Raw genomic sequence first — 20279 nt, forward strand, 5'->3', positions numbered from 1 at the left:
ATTTCTGCTTTATTGACTATGCCAAAGCCTTTGACTGTGTGGATCACAATAAACTGTGGAAAGTTCTGAAAGAGATGGGAATACCAGACCACCTGATGTGCCTCTTGAGAAACCCATATGCAGGTTAGGAAGCAACAGTTAGAACTGGACCTGGAACAACAGACAGGTTCCAAATAGGAAAGGAGTCCGTCAAGGCTGTATATTGTCATCCTGCTTATTTAACTTCTATGCAGAGTACGTCATGAGAAACACTGGACTGGAAGAAGCACAAGCTGGGTCAAGATTGCTGGGAGAAATATCAATAACCTCAGATATGCAGATGACACCACCCGTATGGCAGAAAGTGAAGAGGAACTGAAAAGCCTCTTGATGCAAGTGAAAGTGGAGAGTGAAAAAGTTGTCTTAAAGCTCAACATTCAGAAAACGAAGATCATGGCATCTGGTTCCATCACTTCATGGTAAATAGATGGGGAACCAGTGGAAACAGTGTCAGACTTTATTTTTGTGGGCTCCAAAATCACTGCAGATAGTGATTGCAGCCATGAAATTAAAAGACGCTTACTCCTTGGAAGGAAAGTTATGACCAACCTAGATAGCATATTCAAAAGCAGAGACATTACTTTGCCAACAAAGGTCCATCTAGTCAAGGCTATGGTTTTTCCAGTGGTCATGTATGGATGTGAAAGTTGGACTGTGAAGAAGGCTGAGTGCTGAAGAATTGATGCTTTTGAACTGTGGTGTTGGAGAAGACTCTTGAGAGTCCCGTGGACTGCAAGGAGTTCCAACCAGTCCATTCTGAAGGAGATCAGCCCTGGGATTTCTTTGGAAGGAATGATGCTAAAGCTGAAACTCGAGTACTTTGGCCACCTCATGTGAAGAGTTGACTCATTGGAAAAGACTCTGATGCTGGGAGGGATTGGGGGCAGGAGGAGAAGGGGCTGACAGAGGATGAGATGGCTGGATGGCATCACTGACTCGATGGACGTGAGTCTGAGTGAACCTCGGGAGTTGGTAATGGACAGGGTGGCCTGGCATGCTGTGATTCATGGGGTCGCAAAGAGTCGGACATGACTCAGTGGCTGAACTGAACTGACACATAACATTTACCACTTTAACCATTTAAGTGTATCATTTTGTAGCGTAAAGTATATTCACAGGGCTGTGGAGCCATCCCCACCATCCATCTCTAGACTTTTTCATCTTCCCAAAGTGAATCTGGACCTGGTAAATACTAACTCTCCATTTCCTTTACTTGCTGCCCTTGCTTACCAACATTTTGCTTTCTGTTTTTATGAATTCAACTATTCTAGGTGCCTCATTCAAGTGGAATTATACAACATTTGTCCTTTTTTGATTGGTTTATTTCACTTAGCACAATATCTTCAAGGTTAATCCACCATGTAGCATATGTCAAAAACTTTCTTCCTAATTGAGCCTGAATAGGATTATTTTTAATGTATATAGACCACATTTTGTTTATCAAGTCATAGGCCAAATGGGCACTTGAGGTGCTTCAACCCTTTGGCTATTGTAACATTGCTATGAGCATGGAGGCACAAATATCTTTTTCAGTCTCTGCCTTCAATTATTTTGGAATAAACCTGGAAGTGAGATTCCTGGGTCAAACAGTAATTCTATTTTTAAGGTTTTGAGAAATCACCATAGTGCCATTTTATGTTATCCAGAGTTCTCCAGAGAAATGCAACCGAGAGGATATATGTACATTACATATATTTTCTCTATTTTTCTATCTGTCATCTATGGCAATAGATCTATGTAAAGTCAGCCCCCATGAGGATGGAGATTGACAGGTCCCAAGATCGGCAGTCAACAAGCTGGAGAACCATGAGAACTAATGTTTCAGTTGACTCTCAAGGCAGGGAAAACCCATTGTCTCACATCACAGGCAGTCAGGTAGGAGGTTTTATCTCGGGAGGTTTTATCTGGAGAAGTGTCAGCCTTTTTTGTTTATTCATGTCTTCAATTGATTGGATGAGGCCCATTTACTTACTTACTGAGGACAATTTACTTCAGTTCAGGTCAGTTCAGTTGCTCAGTTGTGTCCGACTCTTTGCAACCCCATGAATCACAGCACGCCAGGCCTCCCTGTCCATCACCAGCTCCCGGAGTTCACTCAGACTCACGTCCATCGAGTCGGTGATGCCATCTAGCCATCTCATCCTCTGTCATCCCCTTCTCCTCTTGCCCCCAATCCCTCCCAGTATCAGAGTCTTTTCCAGTGACAATTTACTTAAGTCAGTCTAAATTCCTCCCCAAAACACCCTCATACAAACACCTAGAATAATGTTTGACCAGATAGCTGTGTACTTTGTGGCCCAGTCAAATTAACACATAGAATTAACCATCATACATTTGGAGGTAGACTGTTGTTGTCTAGTCACTAAGTCATTTCCAGCTCTTCTGTGGCCTCATGGACTGTAGCCCACCAGGCTTCTCTATCCATGGGATTTCCCAGGCAAGAAAACTGGAGTGGTTTGCCATTTCCTTCTCTGGGGATCTTCCCAACCAAGGATCTAACCTACATCTCCTGCATTGCAGGTGGATTCTTTACCACTGAGCCACTGGGGAAGCCTATAGGTAATATTACTGTATCTATTTTACAGATGGGGAAACTAAGGCAGAGAGGTATTAAGTTATTTTCCCACAGTTATGGAGCCAACAATTGACACAGCTGGGATTTGAACTCTTCTAAATTAGAGCAAAAATTCCTGCTCTTGGCCTCTACCATATAATGCCTTAAAATATGTGTAACCCCTCTCCTTATCATGCTGAGGACTTAAGTTGCAGTTAGCTTTCAACATGAAAAACATCACTGCTTCAAATAACATTGTTTATGTGTGTACATCTTTATTTTGTTAGGATTAAGTTAAAAATAGAATTCAGAAGAGAAAGAAGCACAAACCTTTTTAAGGATCTTGATACAGACAATATTGCTACATTATCCTCAAAAATGGTTTTACCAATTAATCTTCCATCAGCTGGGGACACTTAGTTAATGATGACCCCCACAACTCTGAGCATTTGATATTTAAATGCATCATTGGCAATTTGATAAGATGATTTTAATTTTTATCTTTTAAATTATTAGTGAAATTTAACATTTTCTTCCCAGTTATTGGACAAATGCAATGCTCCCACATGTCAATGACCTGATTTCCCTATTTTTCTAAATGACTTCTGAGATTTTTGCAGGGACATGCATGCAGTGACATCTGTGTCAGTAAATGATAAAGTAAAAATAAAAGGTAACTTCCAGCGACAAGCCTCCTCAGGATGAGCCCTTATGCTGGGGACACCTTCATAATGACATCCTGGCACTTAAAGGAAAGTGGGAGTGCTATTTAGTAGACAGGTGTGTTAGTATAGGCAGTTGTGGTTTGGCATTTTCTGGACCACTGCTCAAGTGTGGTGTACCACCTGAGAGCATGTTAGAAATGCAAATTATACTGAATGAGAATCTCTGAGGGGTGGATCCCACTGATAGTTCTGAGTTTTAACAAACTGTCCAAACACCACTCAGCAAAAATAAATGACTGCACTCTGATAAATGCTGTATCATGGATAAACTTCAAAAACATGATGCTTGGTGAAAAAAGCCGGACACCGAGGACCACTCATTTTATGATTCCATTTATAGGCAATGTCCAGAAAAGGCAAAATTTATAAAGACAGAAAGTAGATTAGTGGTTGTCCGGGCTTGGGGGTGGTAACGGGAATTAATTGTTGGCAGGCTTGAGAGATCTTACTGGGAGAATGAAAATGTTCTAAAACTGATTTATGGTGCCATTCAGTAAAGTTACTAAAAATCACTGAATTGTACATGTGAAATAGGTGAATTTTATGATATGTAAAATATATCTCAATAAAGTTGTTCTAAAAAAGCAAGCTTTCCAGGTGATTTTGATGCTCATTATAATTTTAGATGTGCAGACTCAGACACACTGACCTAGTATTTCCCAAACCTGACTAAAGATAAGCATCTCTCAGAGTGCCGAGTGAAAACAGAAACAAAACAGATTCCTGGGCCCCCATGTAAATTTACTGAATTATAGTCTCCACTGGGTGGGTATGGAAGGGCACAGTAACTCTTGCTGTTCATTGGATATTGTTTGGGAAACACAGAAGAGAACTTAATTATTAGAGAAATCGTGAATTTAGAGAAATGTACATCAAAACTGCAATGAGGTATCACCTCACAAGAGTCAGAATGGCCATAATCAAAAATTCTACAAGTAATAAAAGATAGAGAGGGTATAGAGAAAAAGGAACCCTCCTATACTGTTGTGGGAATGTAAATTGGTACAGACACTATAGAGAGCAGTATGGAGGTTCCTTAAAAAGTGAAACATAGACTTACCATATGATATAGCAATCCCACTCCTGGACTTCTGTCCAGAGAAAACTGTAATTTGAAAAGGTATATGGGATCACCCCAGTGTTCACTGCAGCACTGTTTACAATAGCCAAGACATGGAAGCAACCTAAATGTCCATTGACAGATGAATGGATAAATAAGATGGGGTGTATACATACATATATATATATATATATATATATATATATATATATAAAAAGGAATATTATTCAGCCAGGAAGAAGAATGAAACAATGCCATGTGCAGCAACCTGGATGGACCTAGGATCATTATACTAAGTGAAATAAGTCAGAAAGAGAGAAATATCATATGATATCACTTATGTGTGGAAGCTTTTAAAAATGATACAAATGAACTTATATATAAAGCAGAAATAGACCCACGAGCATAGAAATCAAATTTATGGCTACCAAAGTAGAAAGAGGAAAGAGGGATAGATTAGGAGTTTGGGATTAACATATACACAGTATAAATAAATAAATAAATAAATATATATATATATATATAAGGTAGGTCAGTGGGGTAAAGACTCTGTCTGCCAAGCAGTAGACACAGGTTCCGTCCCTGGGTCAGGATGATCCCCTGGAGAAGGAAATGGCAACCCACTCCAGTATTCTTGCCTGGGAAATCCCATGCAAGGCTACAGTGCACGGGTTCACAAGAGTCAGACATTGACTTAACAACTAAACAACACCAATGTATAAAACAGATAAACAAGAAGGACCTACTGTACAGCACAGGGAACTATACTCACTATTTTTAATAACATATAAGAGAAAAGAATCTGGTAAAGAATATATATATATACATATATATGTATATATGAATCACTTTGCTGTACACCTGAAACTAACAACATTGTAAATCAACTATACTTCAATAATAAATAAAATAAAAAGAAGAGAACTTCTCAACTTTGGCCAAATAATGTAACCTAAGGGGTATTTAAGAAATACAGATGCCCACAGAGGTTCTAATTTAAACATTTGAGATATTAAGAGTTTTAAATGCTGCTCAGGTAATTCTAATAGGCAGGCAAGTTACAGACCACTGATAATGGTCATTACTCCCCAATTTTTCCAACTCTTGGCACTGCAAACCTTAGGACAGACATGAGCTTTATGGCTAACCTCATGGTCTAGATGGCTATTTGAATTTCAGCCATCACATCCATGTTTTGAAAAGTAAGATGGAGGAAAATGAGATTAAGGATGGGCATATCTTTTTACTTTCAAGGCAAGTTCCTGGAAATCCATTCTATACTCCTCTATCTCTTCATCGGACAGAACGAAGTCACATGACCACAACTTCCTATGAGGAAGGTTAGAAAATGCAGTTATTTAGGTGGGTACCTAAATGCTAAGCTACAAATCAGGGTTCTATTAGGGAAAAGAAGAGGATGGGTACTTGGCCACAACTAACACACTCAGTGACACTAATGTTCTTGGTAGTTACTTCCACCTTATTTTCATCTTTTCAGACAAGAAAACTGAGGTAGAGTTGCTAGATAAAATAGAGGCTGCCCAGGTAAATTTGAATTTCAAATGAACAACATTTTCTTAGTACAATTATGTCTCTGATGTTGCCTAGGACATACTTATGCTCTAATTATTCACTGTGTATCTGAAATCAAATTTAATTCCACTTCTGCATTTTACCTGTTAAATCTAGCAGCTCTCAGTGGAGGTTTAGAGAGTCAGCATTCTCAAGACCACTTCTCAGTTAACGGAGATTGACTTGAACCTAGATCTGTTTGTCTCTGGAAACCCGGTAATCATTCATCCAGATTTAGTAGATGTCCAGCATTCCATCTCCTGATCTCTTTGTTCTGAGATCCACCCTCTGAGATAGAGGTCACTAGCCACCTTCTATAAATGAGAAACTGAGGTTCTGAGTACGTGGGATGATTCTGCTGCTAAGTCGCTTCAGTCGTGTCCGACTCTGTGCAACCCCATAGACGGCAGCCCACCAGGCTCCCCCATCCCTGGAATTCTCCAGGCAAGAACACTGGAGTGGGTTCTAGCTCTATCATTTACAAGTGAGTTGACTCTGGACAATTTAATTCCTCATGTTGAAACTTGCTCACCTGAAAACAAAAAATGGGCAAAATAATAATAGTTCTTATCTTACAAGATTGCTGTGAAGAGTAAATTAGAAAGCAACTAAAGCTTTTAACACAAGGCTTGCCACTGAATTAAGCTTCAAAGAATATTTAGAAAATTGATTTGGTTTCTCATTGTCCTGTTGTTGTAGACATTTAATTTGATCCAGATCTTCCCATTGTAAGCCCATTGTAGTGCTGAAATAGCTATGTAGCTGCACAAATGATTATAGATACTCTTAAGGTGAATGAGAATTCCATCACTGTTTAAATTGTTGGAGTGATGTTTAACTCCTCTTCCAAACCTAGATTCTTAGGACAATCTGTTACATCATTTAGCAGATTTCTTCTGGTTTCTGTGTGCTGCTGTATGCAGTAGCACTCCCTCTTCCTTTTCCCTTGATTTATTTTGTCAGACGTTTGATGTATTTATTAGCCTTTTAAAATAGCAAGTTTTTTTTATTACTCACCTTTATAGTTGTTTTTTTCTATTTATTTACTTTCTGATATTTTCTATGTTGTTTCATCCTCTATTTCTCAGTTTTTTACTGTAATTTCTTGAGCTTAACCTCAGTTTTTAAATTTTCAATGTTTTTCCTTTTATGTAAAAATTCTTTAAAAGATTTTGTGCATTGTCCCCTACACACACACACACACACACACACACACACACAGAGTTTTACAGTAATACATAAATGTAGTCATAAACCTGCTTTTCCTTAGTGTGACTTTTCCCCCCACATCCTTAATCTTTTTTTTTTCCTAATTTTATTTTATTTTTAAACTTTACATAATTGTATTAGTTTTGCCAAATATCAAAATGAATCCGCCACAGGTATACATGCACATCCTTAATCTTTTTATCTTCTTGCTCTCCCTGTGTACTTGTATTAATAGACTATGATGAATTCTTCCATGTTTCTATTGGTATCCATATAGTTCTGAGTTGTTGTTTTGTCTCTCAATCATGTCTGAGTCTTTTGGGACCCCAAGGACTGTAACTCACCAGGCCCCTTTGTCCATGGGATTTCCCAGGCAAGAATACTGGAGTGGGTTGCTGTTTTCTTCCCCAGGAGATCTTCCTGACCCAAGATGGAACCTACATCTCCTGCATTGGCAGGCAGATTCTTTACCACTGAGCTACCTGGAAAGCCCATAAGATTCTATATAGATATTTTGGCAACCCATTCCCATATGCATGCTGGGAAAATCCCATGGATAGAGGAGTCTGGCAGGCTACAGTCCACAGGATAGCAAAGAGTCAGATATGGCCGAGTGACTGAGCACACATAATACACATACATATCAAACGTTTGATAGTATTGTTCAACCTACACAGATGGAGTCATAGTTTATGATCTTTCAGGCATCTTACTTTTCTCACTCAACAGTTCCTTTTAGAAATGTTTCCAAGTCCTCAGATAGTTTTAATTAATTTTCTGTAAATGGACTACATACTATTGCATGTAAATATTCCATAGTTTACTCAGTCTTTTATCTATTAATGGGTATTCACTTGATTTCCAGTGCATTCTACTTAGAAAAATACTGAAATAAACACCCCAGAATTCATGCCTTTGTGTACTTATTCTTTCATTTCCATAGGTATATACTCTGAATTGAAATGGTTCATTGAAGGGACTATGTATTATTAATTTTAATAGATGTTGGAAAATTCGCTTTCTACGAGTGCTGTGGCCTGCACATTTCCACCAGCAATATGTGAAAGCACTTCTAAGTGTATCCCCCTTGGCAACACTATGTTAATTTGATTTTAGGAGCTTTGTAGTATAGTGTTCTTTTTTTGTGACTATTCCTGGGCATTTATTCTTTCATATGGTATTGAAATGTATATAGAAATGGCAAACTTATTAATGTAATAGAATGGAGAATCCAGATATTGATCCCAAAATATTTGTGATAAAGAAATATTATTTAAAATCTTTTGAGTTTGATTATATACCTCGAAGAAAATAAAAAATAGATTAACATAACAGATGGTTTTAGTCTCCTGTGGCTGTCATCACAAAATATCATTGACTGGTGGCTTAAACAACAGAAATATATTTTCTCACAGTTCTGGAGGCTACAAAGTCCAATATCAAGTTCTTGGTAGTGTTTGGTTTCTGGTGGGGATTCTCTTTCTGACTTGAAGACAGTCATTTTCTCACTGTGTCTTCACATAATGAAGAGAGAGTGATCTGTCTCTCATGTCTCTTCTTACAAAGGTATTAATTCTATAGTGTCAAGAGTCCCACCCTAATGACCTCATCTAACCTCCTTTTAAGCCGTATATTCAAATATAGTCATTAGGGGTTAGGGCTTCAGTGTATAAATTTTGAGTGGACAGAACTCAACCCATAGAACACACGATGTACAAAAAATTCTATATAGATTGAAATATGTATGTAAGGAAAATGAATAAATATCTTACAATGTATCCAGGGAATAACATATACAATCTGGGACCTTGAGAACTGGCTAACCATAATTAGAGACCCAGAAGATTTAAAAGCAGAATATTTGTCTATATAAAAAAAAAAAAAACTTAAACTCTGTGTGATGAAAGATGCCATAAACAAAAGCAATGGACAGAATCAATAAATAATAGATCTGAAAAAATTTAATATTGCTGAAAGATCAAGACATGGTATCTGTAAACTAAAAATGTGCTTACAGCTTGACAAGAAAAAGATACTGTAACAGTAAAATGATTTGAAAGGGCAGTTCAGTATTTTTCTTTTTTACATACAGTGAAAACTCAATAAGTGTTTGCAATGTGTATACAACTGTGTAGCTGCCATACTAGTCAAAATATAGAATACCACCAACACTTCAAAAGATTTCTTCCTGTCCTCTCCTGGTCAATATTACCACCCCAGAGGTAACTTCTGTTCTGATTTCTAGCACCATAGATAAATTGGGTCTGTTCAGGCATGTCTAACAGGATCATACAGTATGTGTTTGCAATAATCAGAGTCCAATCAGAAGATGGAAGCTGGCTTCACTCGTGCTAATACCTGTGAAATTTATTCATGTTGCTCTGTGTTTGAGTGCTTTGTTCTTATTTGTTGCTGTGCGGTATTTCATACCTAATGTAGAAAATTTTATCCCTTTTTCTGTTGTTGGACATTTTGACCATTTCTAGGATTTGACTGTGATGAATAAATGAATATAAATTTCTGTACATGCCTCTGTACATATGCACTCATTTCTCCTGTACACATACATAGGAGTGCTCTTTGCAATTTTTACTACTATGTTCACAAGAGAGGTTGACATGCAACTTTTTAAAATGTCTCCTGTAATGTTTATTCTTCAGTGCATTAGTGGAACAAATAAAAACAGCCACTGAGTTAGATTTGCTAATATTTTGATGTGACTGATTTCTTCTCTATTCAGGAAGGATATTAATCTCAAGTTTTGTTTCTTACAATGTTCTTGTCAGGTTTTAGAACAAGAGTACACTGAACTATGATAGAAGTTAGCAAGTGTTCATTATTCTTCTGTTTTCTGGAAGACTTTCAAAAAGATTTGTATTATTTGATCCTCTGCTATCTGACAGTGAAGCCTTGTAGTTACAGGATTGTCCTCACTTTCAATTTCTCCCAGTAAAAGTTTTGGTAATTGTGTGTTTCAAGAAATTTGTTCATTGCGTGTATTTAGTAAATTTACTGGAATAAAATTTTTCATGATCTCTTATCATGAAATGTCAACATGTCAACATAAATGTCAACAAACTCTATAATAATGTAACTTTTAATTCCTGATACTCATAATTTGTGTTTGCTTTTTGTTTTATTTCTTTGTCTCACTATTGTTTTATTTTATTGATCTTTTCAAGAATCAACTTTTAGCTGTATAAATTTATCCTGTCCACAGTCTATATTCTCATAATTTTTTCTGCTTCTCTTTTTGTTTTTGTTAACATTTGAGGGGCTTAATTTGGTGATATTTTTCAAGTTTATTGAGTTAGAAGCTTAGATAATTGATTTTCAACTTTTCTTTTTTCCTAATATATGCATATAAATATATACTTTCCTCCCAGGTCCTACTTTAGCTTCATTTCACAAATTTAGATATTAGTATTTGAGATATTCAGTATTCAGATAAAAATATCTTCTAAATTCCATTTAGATTTCCATTTTACATGTGGGTTATTTAGAGCTATGTTAACTAAGTTTCAATCACTTGGAAATTTTCTAGTTATCTTTCTGTTATTGAATTTTAATTTAATTTCACATTCATCAGAGTACGCATTGAATTATTTTCTTCTTTGCAGTTCTTTTAAAATAATTGTTTCTATTTCTTCCTTTTTAATAATTTTATTTATTTTTGGCTGTGCTGGGTCTTCATTGGTGCTTGGGCTTTTCTCTAGTTGCAGATAGCAGGGGCTACTCTCTAGCTGTGGTGCACAGGCTTCTCATTGGGGTGGCTTCTCTTGTGGAGCACGGGCTCTAGGGAGCATGAGCTTCAGCAGTTGCCTCATGGGCTCAGTAGCTGCCGCTCCCAGGCTCTAGAGCACAGGCTCAGTAATTGTGGCACATGGGCTTAGTTGCTCCTTGGCATGTGGGATCCTCCTGGATCAGGGATCAAACTCGTGTCTCCTGCATCGATTGGCAGGCAGATTCTTTACCACTGAGCCACCAGGGAAGCCCTGGAATTCTTTTAAGACTTGATTTGTAGCCTGCACTGCAGTCTGTTTTGATAAATGTTATAGGGAGGCCTGGCATGTGGCGATTCATGGGGTCGCAAAGAGTCGGACACGACTGAGCGACTGAACTGAACTGAACTGATATATATTTTTCATCCTTTTACTTTCAACCTATCCCTTATATTTGAAATGTATTTCTTATAATTAACACACATGCTGGTCTTGTTTTTTCTTGCTTCATTGGAAATCTTTTAATTGAAGTATTTATTGTAATTCAAGGCAGCTACTTATAAAATTGAGGTTAAGATTATCAAATTTACCATGTTGGTATTTTTTGTATGCCCATCCTGTTCTTTGCTCTATTACTCCCTGTTTACTATGTATGAGGTATTTATTATGTATTTTCACTAGTCCATTTTATCTCCTCCATTTTTTTCCTTTCAATATCATATTTTTGTGATTATCCCAGAAATTATGAAATGCATTCTGAACTTATTATAATCTACCTACAGTTAATATTTTATCACACTCAGAACACTGCTTCATCTTTACTGTAGTTTAACTCCACTTATCTCTTTTCAGTTTTTTCTTTTTTTTATTATATATTTCTCTCAAAATATGTTGTACTTTTCACAAGGCATTGCTTTTAATGTTGCTTTAAACTATCCATATATTTCTTAAAGTGAACCCATATATTTACCCTCTTCAGATCAGATCAGATCAGTCGCTCAGTCGTGTCCGACTCTTTGCGACCCCATGAATTGCAGCACGCCAGGCCTCCCTGTCCATCACCAACTCCCGGAGTTCACTCAGACTCACGTCCATCGAGTCAGTGATGCCATCCAGCCATCTTATCCTCTGTCGTCCCCTTCTCCTCTTGCCCCCAATCCCTCCCAGCATCAGAGTCTTTTCCAATGAGTCAACTCTTCGCATGAGGTGGCCAAAGTACTGGAGTTTCAGCTGTAGCATCATTCCTTCCAAAGAAATCCCAGGGCTGATCTCCTTCAGAATGGACTGGTTGGATCTCCTTGAAGTCCAAGGGACTCTCAAGAGTCTTCTCCAATACCACAATTCAAAAGCATCAATTCTTCGGCACTCAGCCTTCTTCACAGTCCAACTCTCACATCCATATATGACCACTGGAAAAACCATAGCCTTGACTAGACGAACCTTTGTTGGCAAAGTAATGTCTCTGCTTTTGAATATTCTATCTAGGTTGGTCATAACTTTCCTTCCAAGGAGTAAGCGTCTTTTAATTTCATGGCTGCAGTCACCATCTGCAGTGATTTTGGAGCCCAGAAAAATAAAGTCTGACACTGTTTCCATTGTTTCCCCATCTATTTCCCATGAAGTGATGGGACCGGATGCCACGATCTTCGTTTTCTGAATGTTGAGCTTTAAGCCAACTTTTCCCCTCTCCACTTTCACTTTCATCAAGAGGCTTTTTAGTTCCTCTTCACTTTCTGCCATAAGGGTGGTGTCATCTGCATATCTGAGGTTATTGATATTTCTCCCGGCAATCTTGATTCCAGCTTGTGTTTCTTCCAGTCCAGCGTTTCTCATGATGTACTCTGCATATAAGTTAAATAAACAGGGTGACAATATACAGCCTTGATGTACTCCTTTTCCTATTTGGAACCAGTCTGTTGTTCCATGTCCAGTTTTAACTGTTGCTTCCTGACCTGCATATAGATTTCTCAAGAGGCAGATCAGGTGGTCTGGTATTCCCATCTCTTTCAGAATTTTCCACAGTTTATTGTGATCCACACAGTCAAAGGCTTTGGCATAGTCAATAAAGCAGAAATAGATGTTTTTCTGGAACTCTCTTGCTTTTTCCATGATCCAGCAGATGTTGGCAATTTGATCTCTAGTTCCTCCGTCTTTTCTAAAACCAGCTTGAACATCTGGAAGTTCATGGTTCACATATTGCTGAAGCCTGGCTTGGAGAATTTTGAGATGAGTGCAATTGTGCGGTAGTTTGAGCATTCTTTGGCATTGCCTTTCTTTGAGATTGGAATGAAAACTGACCTTTTCCAGTCCTGTGGCCACTGCTGAGTTTTCCAAATTTGTTGGCATATTGAGTACAGCACTTTCACAACATCATCTTTCAGGATTTGGAATAGCTCAACTGGAATTCTATCACCTCCACTAGCTTTGTTCATAGTGATGCTTTCTAATAAGGCCCACTTGACTTCACATTCCAGGATGTCTGGCTCTAGGTCAGTGATCACACCATCGTGATTATCTGGGTCGTGAAGATCTTTCTTGTACAGTTCTTCTGTGTATTCTTGCCATCTCTTCTTGATATCTTCTGCTTCTGTTAGGTCCATACCATTTCTGTCCTTTATCAAGCCCATCTTTGCATGAAATGTTCCTTTGGTATCTCTAATTTTCTTGAAGAGATCTCTAGTCTTTCCCATTCTGTTGTTTTCCTCTATTTCTTTGCATTGATTGCTGAAGAAGGCTTTCCTATCTCTTCTTGCTATTCTTTGGAACTCTGCATTCAGATGCTTATATCTTTCCTCTTCTCCTTTGCTTTTTGCTTCTCTTCTTTTCACGGCTATTTGTAAGGCCTCCTCAGACAGCCATTTTGCTTTTTGCATTTCTTTTCCACAGGGATGGTCTTGATCCCTGTCTCCTGTACAGTGTCATGAACCTCATTCCATAGCTCATCAGGCACTCTGTCTATCAGATCTAGGCCCTTCAGTGCTGGTCATTCCTTCCTGAACTGTTGTACAATCATCTGGAGTAAATTTTCTTCATTCCAAAAGGTTTCATTTCTTGCAATGTGAATCTGTGGACCACAAATTCTCTCCTTTTGTGTTTTTCTGAAAATGTCTTTGTTTTGCCTTCATTTCTTAGGGATGGTTTTTCTGAGTAGAATTGTATACTGGCAATTGCTTTTTTCAGAGCTTTATGAGGCCATTCCTTTTGTTTTCTGGCATTGCTGGTATCTGTTGATAAGTGTGTTATCTTTGTTTCTTTTGTTTCTCTGAAGGCAGTTTCTCCTTTTGGTTTGGAATTTTTAGATTTTCATTTTGACATTGGTGCTCAGAGCAAAGTTTCTTAGGAGACTTGAGGTGAATCAGGAGGACCCTGGAGTAGCAACGTTGTTTCCTTGTCTGCTGTGTCATGACTGCCTCCCATCTCCCATCATGACTAATAGGACCTGCCTCCCATTTCCCATCATGAGTAATGGGATGAGGCATAGATGGCCCTTCACACTCTTCACAGTTCCAAGATCTATGTGTCTCTGGCTCAGCAGGATGGTGCCAGAACTGGACTGAGAGCCCAGGAACTTGAGTTGAAGTCTGAGCCCTTTCCTTACCTCCTATCACTTTGAGTAGCTCAGTTCCCTCTCTGAACACCAGTTGTCTTGTCTATAATAGTAGAAAGGCGGCCTGTGGTTGCCAGTACCCCTTTAGAGTCATCAAATTGATGGGAGACTTCTACGGCACTGGACAAGGAATCATGGATTCTGGCTTCTAATTCTATAGTTTAGTAACTAGAAGTGAATAATGATGATGATGACAATACTAAGTATTCACTGAACATGTAATGATGTTCTAGTCTCTGTGTTGTGTACTTTGCCTGCACTATCTTACTTAATCCTCAAAATAAATCACAGTTGAGTTCAGTCATTCAGTCATGTCTGACTCTTTGAGACCCCATGGACTGCAGCACACCAGGCTTCGCTGTCCATCATCAACTCTGGAAGCTTGCTCAAACTCATGTTCATTGAGTTGGTGATGCAATCTCATCCTCTGTCATCCCCTTCTCCTCCCACCTTCAATCTTTCCCAGCATCAGGGTCTTTTCCAGTGAGTCAGTTCTTCACATCAGGTGGCCAAAGTATTGGAGTTGGAGTTTCAGCTTCAGCATCAGTCCTTCCAATGAATATTCAGGACTGACTTCCTTTAGGATTGACTGGTTGGATCTCCTTGCAGTCCAAGGGACTCTCAAGAGTCTTCTCCAACACCACAGTTCAAAAGCATCAATTCTTCGGTGCTCAGCTTTCTTTATAGTCCAACTCTCACATCCACACGTGACTACGGTAAAAACCATAGCTTTGACAAGATGGAACTTTGTTGGCAAAATAATGTCTCTGCTTTTTAATATTCTGTCTATGTTGACCATAACTTTTCTTCCAAGGAGCAAGCGTCTTTTAATTTCATGGCTGCAGTCACCATCTGCAGTGATTTTGGAGCCCCCCAAAATAAAGTCTCTCACTGTTTCCATTGTTTCCCCATCTATTTGCCATGAGGTTATGGGCCCAGATGTATGAAGAACTACAAGACCTTCTAGAACTAACACCCAAAAAAGATGTCATTTTCATTATAGGAGACAGGAATGCAAAAGTAGGAAGTCAAGAAATACCTGGAGTAACAGGCAAATTTGGCTTTGGAGTGCAAAATGAAGGAGGGCAAAGTCTAACAGAGTTTTACCCTGTTAGAGAACTCACTGGTCATAGCAAACACCCTCTTCCAACAACACAAGAGAAGACTCTACACATGGGCATCACCAGATGGTCAATACTGAAATCAGATTGATTATATTCTTTGCAGCCAAAGATGGAGAAGCTCTATACAGTCAGCAGAAACAAGACTGGGAGCTGGCTGTCACTCAGATCATGAGATCCTTAGTGCAAAATTTAGATTTAAATTGAAGAAAGTAGGGAAAACCCCTAGACCATTCAGGTATGACCTAAATCAAATCCCTTATGATTATACAGTGGAAGTGACAAATAGATTCACAGGATTAAATCTGATAGACAGAGTACCTGAAGAACTATGAATGGAGGTTTGTGACATTGTATAGGAGGCAGTGATCAAGATCATCTCCAAGAAAAAGAAATGCAAAAAGGCAAAATGGCTGCCTGAGGAGGCCTTAGAAAGCTGAGAAAAGAAGAGAAGTGAGAGGAAAAGGAGAAAAGGAAAGATATACCCATTTGAGTGCAGAGTTCCAAAGGATAGCACAGAGGGATAAGAAATAAACCTCAAAGTAGCTTTTATTATTTTTCATTTTACAGATGCAACAATCAGTCCACAAAGAAGTTAAGTATCTTACCCCAGGCCACAGAGTGAGGAAGAGGAGGAAAAAAAATTGGAACCTGGGGAGTTTGGCCCCAGGGCACATGCTGCCCTCCTGCCTTTGCTGACACTTCATAACTTCAGCATGAACTGCAGCTTCATAATTGAATCATTATAATGGATTAATGTTTGCAACACTTTAGAATTTATAAAACATTTTAAAATCATGTTCACCTAATCAAATCCTCTTAACATTGGTTTTATGGCCTCGATTTTGAAGCTGAGAAGACCAAAGATTGAAAAAGTTAAGTGACTTTGCACAAATTCACAAATTGGTTGGTAGCAGAGACATTACTTAGACGAGTGCTCCTGACTCAGAGTTCAGGGATTCTTTTCCTGCAGCATGGCAGCTAACTCTGTGAAAAGAGAAATAATCACCTCCCAACGGCCTGCCTCACACGTGAGAATGTGAGAAAGTGTTTTGGAAGGTGTAAAATGTCCTACAAACACGTGTCCTCCTGGCTTTAAGTTCGAAAACAAGTCCCCATACTCCTTGTACACTATCCATCCACAGCACTTTCCAACGCACTCCTTAATGAGCTGGCCGTGGTGCTGAAGATGGGAACTGACACAGGAAGCCGGTCCTCTTTCCCTCAGGCATTTCATCTGCTGGTGTCTCTGACACCCTGCCGGTCCCCATAGTGAGGTGGACATGACAAGTTAATTCTGCAGCAGGCTGGGCTGGAGACAGCCTGGCAGCCATGTAATGAGAAGGGCCCTTGTTGCTGCCGATAGGAAGGGGGAAAGTTAGAAATGACGAGCTGATTATCAGAGACAAATTGTATTATGAAGAAAGCAAAATGATACCTCTTGGTTCCCCTGGAAAATTGTTCTGTCCACCTGGAATGACTTGGTATCAGGAAGAAGCACTGATCAGAAGGCATCAGGCAGGTTGATGACTACTTTGCAGTAAGAAAAATTCAGGATGCCATTGGAAGTTGACAATTCCACAAAAAACAACAGGAAAGATTGCTCCTGTTTTTTAGGGTTCACAGAATCACAGGACCCATAGGGGCTTTGCAGTAACTGACATTGAATCCTCAGTAGCTCTTGTCCACCCTGACCCTGATTCTTTAATGCAGCTCTCCCTGCCCCCATCCCCATGACCCACACAAGCAATGACCAGTAAGGTGGAGCTGAGAACATGCTAACTCCCTCAGTGACAACAGTGTCTAGAGGAGGCAGTCCAGTTCACCAAAGACCACATGGCCTGAGAGCAATCTCCCTAGAAGCTTTCTTCCTTCCTCCCCTACCCTAGTTCTGTTCTTATTTGTGCCTGAATTTTGACCTGGTTAATCACTTTTAGACTTGGTTAACTTCAGTTTGTTTGGGTTTGCTTTGAATTTGCCTGTTCATGTGTTTCCTCTCTCCTCTGATAAGCACCTCTCAGTCTGGCTGTCTGGCTGTCACCCCTTGTCACTAAGATCACAGCACACTCCACATGACTGATACCTGGCCAGATCTCCCCACCTAGCTCCCTCTTAGACCCAGGCTCTTTCCCAGACTTGGGGATTATTAAATACAAAGTTAATACTTATCCCCAGTGACTTAACTCCAGACCACAGAGCAAGGGGAAAAAAAATGAAGAATTGTCCCAGAATTAGAGTTGTGGGTAATAATACCAACATGGTAAAATGACCATCAGTGCTATTACTACAGTTTGCAACAACAGCTGTCAGTGTACAGTGAGCACTCATGTGCTGGTCTGAGCACATTCTTTGCAGTTCATCTATTATTATCCCATTTTGCTGATAATAAAACCTGAGGTTCTGAGGTTACATAATTTTCCAAAGGTCAAAAGGGTAGTCAGCACTCCATATGGAGTACAGAAGAGTGTGGGAATGTGCATGTACTTTCTGGGGCCCATGTTGATCCAAAGGGGAGCAGAACAGTAAGACTCTCCATGTAGTAAGTCAAGAGAAAGCTCTGATATTTCAAATTATGAGAAGTTGACTCAAGGTGGCTTACAGGCAGTGATCCACGAAACCAGGAGAGCAGGTTTCAGAGTTTGTTGCATTTAGGGACATACCAGGGATATGGGGCTGCCATTCCATTTCCCCCCAGGTGTCTTGGTTCTACTTCTTTGTAGTTTGGCTTTGATCTCAGGCTCAGTTCTCAGGTCAACACTATAGATGCTGACAGCTCCTGGGGCTACCTGGTCCCTCACTCACATCTAGAAGCAGAGAGATGACTTTTTACCTGCCAACCACTGAATGAATGTCTTGAAGCTCATTCCCTTGTGACAACATCAGTCCTGTACCCACAGAAGAATGCATGTACTGGTTGGTGGACACCTGGGAGAGTGCATCCCTCTGGCTTGGGTACCTTGTCTCCCAGGGACAAGGGCACATAGGATTGAGGTGAGGCAGTTTAGTTTGCAACTTCTGTATTTTGTGAGTTCATGAGCTCTTTCTTTCATCCCTGGCATCATAAATATCTACCCAAAAAGGGTGAATTGTGCCAGGTAGACCTACTTCTTAGCCATCTTGTCATCTCCACAGCTGTAATTCCTAGGAAATAACTATAATCCAACCACCTCCCACCACTGGAGATGGGAAGAGGAATGCAGACAACTGGCAAGGGGGAGGAAATGAGCTGGAGGCCACCAGTTGTTCTCTGTAGTCACCCACCCAGTCTTTGAAAGGTAACTGAAGTCTCATCCCAATCCATTTCTTAGGGATGAGAGAAGAAGTAGAGAAGGTAAATAGAGCATACAGGCTACACCCAGAGTCACTGGTAGGTAGTAGGGGCTCAGTGTGAATAGGTCAATAACTTCAACATCCCAGAAAGAACACCAGAATCTTCCATCTATGTTCCAGACACCTGCTCCCTCTGGCCATTGGGCCAGCCTCAGATCACAGGGGAACTGAGCTGATGGGTAGACTTCTGCCCCAGAAGGAAAAGTACAAGAATGCAAGGGCTGAGGCATGACTTGATCTCAAGTTGGTATCTTCTGAAGGTGGGGCCTCTTATCTTCTCTCTGTTCTGTGCTTCTGTTTCTGACAGGTCTCCTGTTTCTCACCAGCAGGTCTGAATCTTGATTTTTGACCCTAATGTTGACCTTTTTTTTTTTTTTCCTTTAGTTCCCTAGATTCAACTCCTTTAGGCTCATCTTTAATTTTTTAATTTTAGACTTCAGCCGTTTTCATTCCTTACAGCTACTCACAGGGATAATCATGACAATAATCACCATCTATTGAGTTCCTACTCTGTGCCTTGAGTTTTATAGACATTTTCTAACAATATTGCAAGGTTGTTTATCATTATTTCCATTTTACCTGTGAGACAACAGATGCTCAGAATGGTTAAATCACTCGCCCCAAATCTCTCAGTTTACTAAATGTCAGTCTTGAGGATCAAAGTCCTTTCTGTCTACCTCCAATCTCCTTCTGCTTTTCACAATATTCCACATCTCACAGAACAAGTGAGAGCAGAGAATCAGGTTGGAAGACCATCTTCATGTAGAGGGGACAGATGTGTACATGGGGACAGATGTGTACATGGGGACAGATATGTCCCCCTTCATGTAAGAGGGGACAGATGTGTACATGGCCCCCAACTCCATTCCCCAGGGTTTTACCCTCCATTCGGGTCTCTTCCTGGCTGGTCCCTGCTGTGACACCATGCCAGGGCCCCAAGGGCCACAGTTACCCTTTCAACAGTGCAACCCAAGCTTGACAAAACTCCTTTTTCTTCTATTTCTTTAACACAACTGAGACAGGCTGGTATTTTAAGAAAGAGTTTTACTAAACACTAAGAGAAACTGAAAGGAAATAATTGCAGTGAATACAGGCAGTATAAAAATAGCTAGCGTTCCAAATACATATTTCTGGCTCTAAGAATCACAGTGAGAACAGCAGAAAGCTTTTCTGTGGTCCAAACCTAATGCTAAGGAAGTGGTCCCTCCCCAACTCTCACTCCCCACCAAAAGCTGCTATAAAGTCCATTTTAGTGGAGCTCAGCCACACCTATACTTCTGACATGGGCTGGGAGTCAAGATCTGATGGGGGAAGGAAGAATGAGTAAAGCAAGACATGCC

This window comes from Bos javanicus, chromosome 5 (genome assembly GCF_032452875.1).
Source record: "Bos javanicus breed banteng chromosome 5, ARS-OSU_banteng_1.0, whole genome shotgun sequence".
Taxonomy (NCBI): Eukaryota; Metazoa; Chordata; class Mammalia; order Artiodactyla; family Bovidae; genus Bos; species Bos javanicus.